This window comes from Castor canadensis, chromosome 14 (assembly GCF_047511655.1).
Source record: "Castor canadensis chromosome 14, mCasCan1.hap1v2, whole genome shotgun sequence".
Classification (NCBI taxonomy): Eukaryota; Metazoa; Chordata; class Mammalia; order Rodentia; family Castoridae; genus Castor; species Castor canadensis.
Genome location: NC_133399.1, coordinates 51,192,268 through 51,199,658, shown reverse-complemented (window position 1 = coordinate 51,199,658; position 7,391 = coordinate 51,192,268). Strand labels below are relative to the sequence as shown.

At 36.4% G+C, this 7,391-nt stretch overlaps 1 pseudogene; it reads left to right on the top strand.

Moving 5' to 3' along the window:
• The first annotated feature begins 5,841 nt into the window (after positions 1-5,841).
• LOC141416269 (N-acylneuraminate-9-phosphatase-like) lies at positions 5,842-6,475 on the top strand (annotated as a pseudogene).
• Positions 6,476-7,391: the final 916 nt, after the last annotated feature.

Below are 7,391 nucleotides of genomic sequence, written 5' to 3'. Positions count from 1 at the left end.
AGGGGGTAGGTAGGAGAGTCAAGTATGGTGAGTGATACTCACCTGTTTGTTCCTCAGTTTCACACAAGCAACTTTGGAGCCAGCTGGCAGGGAGAAATGGCCTGATTTTTTTTCAGTGCAGCACAGCATAGGGAGGCTTTCCTTGGGTTAGGGCTCAGGATGTCACAGAGTTTGATTCTGATTGATGCTTTGTCTTCTACTTGTTAGGAGAAGGGAAAAAAGGAAATGAGAAATGGCTGGAGACTTTTTTCCTGGGCTCGAGGCTGGACACGCCTTGTTGGCTGTGCCACAATGGATTTGCATGGCTGTTAGGTGCAATTAAAGGCTGATTTAAGGGTCAGTCTTTGAATTTTATGTGCACCTAATGTGATGGTGTTTATTATTTTGCCTAAGAGCAATCAGAATTACTGTAGTGTAGCTCCAACATCTCTAGGAGATTTCTTGGGTCACAGAGCTTAGGATTTCTGATTCCAACCCCTAGCCTCTATTTTGGATATCCCTAAACTGATTTTAGAATGGCAGTTACATGCTACTTTGCCATTGACCATAATGGCAACAGAATGAGACAAATTGAATGTTTGTTTAAATTGAAAACCATGATGGAGAAAAATCCTGTGGAAAACAGTTTCAATTATTCATTTCAAACGTTGTGCAGGTCACTGAAATTTCTACCTAAGTTGGTTTTAGAATGGCAGTCACATGCTACTTTGCCTTGAGTATAATAGAGCATTGTGAGCCAGAAAGAATATTTGTTTCAAGTTGAAAACAGTGATTGAGGGAGACAAATCCTATGAAACACAGACTAAATTCCTAGTGGGTGACCTGTGCAGGACACTGAATCATTGAACTCAGTTGATTTTATAATAACTGTTTCATGCTTCTTTGCCAATAAGATATTATGATCCAAAATGTATGTGGCTTAACTGTGATAGTTGGGGAGAAATCCTATAAAACACAGACTCTATTGCAAGAGTGGAACAATGTGCAGGATGGTGAATCTTCCAATTGAGTTGGGTTTAGATGGGATAAATGTTCTACTTTCCCATAACATGTAATGGAGCATTATGTGACAAAGTAATGTGGCTTTATATTGAAAACAGTGATAGCTGGAGGGAAATCCTATGAAACATAACTTAATTTTGAGAGTTGAACATTATGCAGGAATCAATCTTCTAAGTAAGCACATTTTAGAATGGCAATTACATGTTTCTTTGCCATAATGCATAGAGAGCATCATGACTGAAAATGAATCTGGCTTCAAATTGAAAATGGTGATAGCTGAAGAGAAGTCCTACAAATCTCACACTTAATTCCTATAATAGAACCTTCTGTAGTATTTAGAACATAGACTTAATTCCTGTAGATGAACTCTGCACAGCATGGTCAATCATCTATGTTGGTTTTAGAAAGGCAGTTGCATGCTTCTTTGCTGTAAAGTATAATAGAGCACTATGAGCCAAAACAAGTGCAACTTCATATAAAAATGGTGATAGAAGGAGAGAAATCCCATGAAACACAGACCTAATTCCATCAGTTGAACTTTTTGCCACGCTGTAAACTTTCTATCAAAATTGATTTTAGAATGTCAGTAAACTTTTTATTTGATATAGTGCATAAAAGAGCATGATAAACCAAAATGAATGAAATAAACCACATTCATTTTCAAATTGAAAATGGTAATAAATGAAGAGAAATCCTAAGAAATATATAGTTAATTCATAGATAAAACTTCTTAGCATGGCTCACCTTCTAACTAATGTGGTTCAGAATGACAGTTACATGCTTCTTTGTCATAAAACAAATGGAGCAGTATGAGCCAAAATGAATGTGGCTTCAACTGAAAAGTGTTATATGGAGAGAAATTCTATGCAACACACCTTAATCACCAGAGTTGAACCTTGTGCCAGTCTTTAAATCTTCTAAGTTGGCTTTGCAATGGCACTTTAATGCTTTTTTGACATAGAGCAAAAAAGAGTATTATGAACCAAAATGTATGTGGATGTGGCCTCTAATGAAAATGTTATACAGAGAGAGAAATCCTAGGAAAACATACTTAATTCTGAGATTGGACCATTGAGCCAGACATAAAACTTCATAACTAGGTTGGCTTTAGAATTGCAGTTATGTTGTTCTTTCCATTGCTTTAATAAAGCATTATAAGCCAAAATAACTGTGGATTCAAAGAAAAAACAGTGATAGATGGAAAAATTTTTGAAACACAAATTTAATTCCTAGAATTGAACTGTAGTATTATGATCAACCTTCAGATTAAGTTTGTCTTAGAGTGTCAGTTACATGATGCTCATTAGCACATTATGTAACCTAATATACATGTGGCTTCAAAATCAAAACAATGATAGATGGAGAGAAGTGCCATGAAACAGACTAATTGCTACAATTGAACTGTGCACCATATGTTAAAATTTCTAACTAATTTGATTTTAGAATCATAGTAACATGCTTCTTTGCCATAAAGGAATGTGCCAAAAGGAATGTGACTTCAAATTGAAAATGATGATAGATGAAGAGAAACCCTATGAAATACAGACTTAAATCCTAGAGCTGAACATTGTGGTAGATTTAAACTTTCTAAGTTGATGTTAGAATGGCAGATACATACTTCTTTGCCTTAGACCATAATATATCATAAGCCAAAATAAATGTGGCTTCAAAATGAAAATAGTGAGGGATGAAGAGAAATCCTATGAAACACAGACTGGATTCCTAGAGTAGAACATTCTATGGCACAGACCATCTGCTAACTAACTGGTTTTAGAATGGCAGATACTGTTCTTCTGCCATAGACCACAATATAGCATTATGAACCTTAAAGCAACTGAGGCCAATAGGAAAAGGAGACCAGGAACTAGAGAAAAGGTTAGATTAAAAATAATTAACCTAGAAGGTAACACCCACACACAGGAAATCAATGTGAGTCAATGCCCTGTATAGCTATCCTTATCTCAACCAGCAAAACCCCTTGTTCCTTCCTATTATTGCTTATACTCTCTCTACAACAAAATTAGAGATAAGGGCAAAATCGTTTCTGCTGGGTATTGAGGGGGGGAGCGGGAGGGGGTGGAGTGGGTGGTAAGGAAGGGGGTGGGGGCAGGGGGGAGAAATAAACCAAGCCTTGTATGCACATATGAATAATAAAAGAAAAATGAAAAAAAAAAAAAAGAAACTCCTAAAAAGAAAAAAAAAAAAGAAAAAAAAAATGAATTTGGCTTCAAATTCACGGTGAAAGATGGAGAGAAATCCTATGAAACACAAACTTAATTCTTAAAGTTGGACCTCGTGCAGTGCAATTCACCTTCTAAATGACTTGGTTTTAGAATGGCAATTACCTGCTTCTCTGACAAAGAGTTTAATAGACCTTTATTAGCCAAAATGGATGTGGCTTCAAATTGAAAACAGTGATGGATGGAGAGAAATCCTATGAAACACAGATTTAATTCCTAGAGTTGAACCTTTTGCAGGACATTCTTTTTTTTTATAATTCATAAGTGCATACAAGACTTGGGTCATTTCTCCCCCCTGCCCCCACCCTCTCCCTTACCACCCACTCCACCCCCTCTCTCTCCCCCACCCCCTCAATACCCAGCAGAAACTATTTCGCCCTTATTTCTAATTTTGTTGTAGAGAGTATAAGCCATAATAGAAAGGAACAAGGGTTTTTGCTGGTTGAGATAAGGATAGCTATGCAGGGAGTTGACTCACATTAATTTCCTGTGCGTGTGTGTTACCTTCTAGGTTAATTCTTTTTTATCTCACCTTTTCTCTAGTTCCTGGTCCCCTTTTCCTATTGGCCTCAGTTGCTTTTAAGGTATCTGCTTTAGTTTCTCTGCGTTAAGGGCAACAAATGCTAGCTAATTTTTTAGGTGTCTTACCTATACTCACCGCTCCCTTGTGTGCTCTCGCTTTTATCTTGTAATCAAAGTCCAATCCCATTGTTGTGTTTGCCCTTGATCTAATGTCCACATATGAGGGAGAACATATGATTTTTGGTCTTTTGGGCCAGGCTAACCTCACTCAGAATGATGTTCTCCAATTCCATCCATTTACCAGTGAATGATAACATTTCATTCTTCTTCATGGCTGCATAAAATTCCATTATGTATAAATACCACATTTTCTTAATCCATTCGTCAGTAGTGGGGCATCTTGGCTGTTTCCATAACTTGGCTATTGTGAATAGTGCCGCAATAAACATGGGTGTGCAGGTGCCTCTGGTTGCAGGACATTTAACCTTCTAACTAAGTTGGTTTTAGAATGGCAGTTACATGCTTTTTTGACATAGAGCATAAGACATTATGAGCCAAAATGTTTATGGCTTATAATTGAAAATGGTGACAGATGGAGAGAAATCCTAAAAACACAGACTTAATGCCTAGAGATGAACCTTTTGCCAAACTTTAAACTTTCTAACAAGGTTGATTTTCAATTGCAATTACATTTTTTCTTTACCTTAGAGCATAATAGAGCACTATGAGCCAAAATGAATGTGGCCTAAAATTGAAAATGATAGGTAAAAAAAATACTATGAAACACTGACTTAAAATCCTGGAGTTTAAGTATGTGCAGTATCGCATTATATGCTTCTTTGCCATCAAGCAATACATAACCCTATGAGCTAATATGCATGTGATTTCAATTTGAAAACAGTGACATATAGATAGAAATCCTATGAAACACAGATTAAATTGCTAGAGTTGAACCTTGTGCAGCATGGTCCACCTTCTGATTTGATCTCAGAATGGCAGTTACATGTTTTGTTGCCACAGAGCCTAATATACCATTATGAGCAACAATGAATGTGAATTAAAATTAAAATGATGTTAGATGTAGAGAAATCCTAAGTGACACACACTTAATTCATGGAGTACAACCTTGTGCCAGATGATCAGCCTTCTAATTAAATTGGTTTTAAAATGGCTGTTACATGCTTCTTTGCCATAGAGAATAATAGATAATTATGAGCCAAAATGAACATGGCTTCAAATTGAAAATGGTGATAGTCAGAAGGAAATCCTATAAAACAAAACTTAATTCTAGAGTTGATCCTGTTCATCATGGTCAACATTTTAAATGTCTTGCCATAGTGCATCATAGAACACTGTGACCAAAAATGAATCTGGCTTAAATTGAGAATAGTGATAGCTGCAGAGCAATCCTATCAAACACAGACTAAATTCCTAGAGTTGAACCTTCTGCAAGACAGTCCACCTTCTAAATAATTTTGTTTTAAAATTGCACTTACATGTTTCTTTACCATAGAGAAGAACAAAGCATCATGAACCAAAATGAATATGGTTTCAAATTGTAAAAGGTGATAGAGGGAGAGACTGTATGAAACACAAACTGAATTCTTGTAGTTTAACCTCGAGCAGATGGTCAATCATCTATGTTGGTTTTAGAAGTTTGTAAAAATTATTTTAAAAACTTACAATTTTTTGCCCTGGATCATAATAGGGCATTAGAAACCAAGTTATGTAGCTTCAGTTTGAAAATGGCATAATTATGAGCCAAAATGAATGCGACTTCAAACTGAAAACAGTTGATAGATGGAGGGAAATTCTATGAAACACAGACTTAACTGCTAGAGATGAATCTTTTGCAATATGGTCAACTTTCTAAGTAAGTTGATTTTAGAATGGCAGTTACATGTTTCTTTGCAATAGAGCATAACAGGGATTTATGGGCATAAATAAAATGGCTTCAAATTACAAACATTAATAGATGGAGAGAAATTGTATGAGACACAAAATTAATTCCTAGAGATGAATATTGTGCAGGACATTCAACCTTCTCTTGTTGGTTTTAGAATGGCAGTTATGGAGCATGTGTGAGCAGCAGTTCTGGTTCACTGTCAGTTTTCAATGACCTGGATTGTACACTCATCAACACTGCCAGGACAAACAGGACAGGTGTGTTAGAGATGTGAGGACTTTGCACTGGGAAAAAACACTCCTGGAAACAAAAAGAGTTCCTGACAATAGGAAATTGACAAAAGAATGTTATTTCCTGTAGAAGTATATGCACTTGCAGTGTATGAACTTAGCAGAAGATGTCAAAGCCATGCTCACTGAACATCACAAGGAAGTCCACCTGCTCTGGTTAACAAATGGTGGCAGACAGATACAGAGGAAGAAGATGGAAGCTTGTGCCTGTCAGTCCTACTTTGACACTATTGCTGTAAGTGAAGAGCAGAAAGAGAAGCCAGTACCTTCCATATTTTATCTTGGCTGTTATCTCCTCATGATACATTCTGTTGATTGTGTGATAGCTGGTGATGTATTAGAAACTGATAGGCAAGGAGGCCTCAATACTGGCCTGAAAGCAACAGTCTGTATAAACAGAAGTGGAAAATGTAAATGATGTCATCCCTGTTCCACACTATGTGGTTTCTCATATGTTAGCATTACCTACTACTCTTTTACAAAGTATAGATTGCAAAGTCAGCATGTCAATTTAAAGCACGTAAAAGGCATGATTGCAAAGTTTAGAGTCAATTTACAGGGTTGTAACTAAGAAGAGGCATTCCATGTATTATGGTCCAGTTCTGAGAACAATTTGACTCAAGAATTAATGGCCTCTTTGTTTTTATCAGCAACTAAGGACTTATATCTGAAAACCCTGATTGCATTAACACAAGTTACTTTTAGTAATTTAGTCCAGAAAACATGAGGGAGTACAATATTCATCAGTCTGTGACTTGAGATTTTTAAAAATTATTTTAATAATCTTTTTTAATATCTTGGCTTTGGAATACAAAGCAGGGAAGCCTACACATAGATACACAAGTACTGTTTGTCTGGCCTAAAAAATAGATTTTATTTTTAAAAATATATATTCTTAGAAATGGTCTCTAAATATTCTCTGAGGGAAGAAACCATCCACAGAGTGGGAGAAAGTATTTGTCAGACAAACGACTGAAAACCAGAATATACAGGAAGCTCAAAAAACTAAACTCCCCCAAAATCAATGAACTGATAAAGAAATGGGTAACTGAAATAAACAGAAATTTTTCAAAAGAAAAAATTCAAATGGCCAAAAAACACATGAAAAAATGCTCATCATCTCTGGCCATAAAGGAAATGCAAATCAAAACCACACTAAGATTCCACCTCACCCATGTTAGAATAGCTATCATCAAAAACACCACCAACCACAGGTGTTGGCAAGGATGTGAGGAAAAAGGAACCCTCATATACTGCTGGTGGGAATGAGAGCTAGTGCAACCACTCTGGAAAACAATATGGAGGCTTCTTAAAAATCTAAACATAGATCTACCATATGATCCAGAAATCCCACTCCTAGGGATACACCCAAAGGAATGAGACTCAGGTTACTCCAAAGGCATCAGCACACCCATGTTTATTGCAACACTA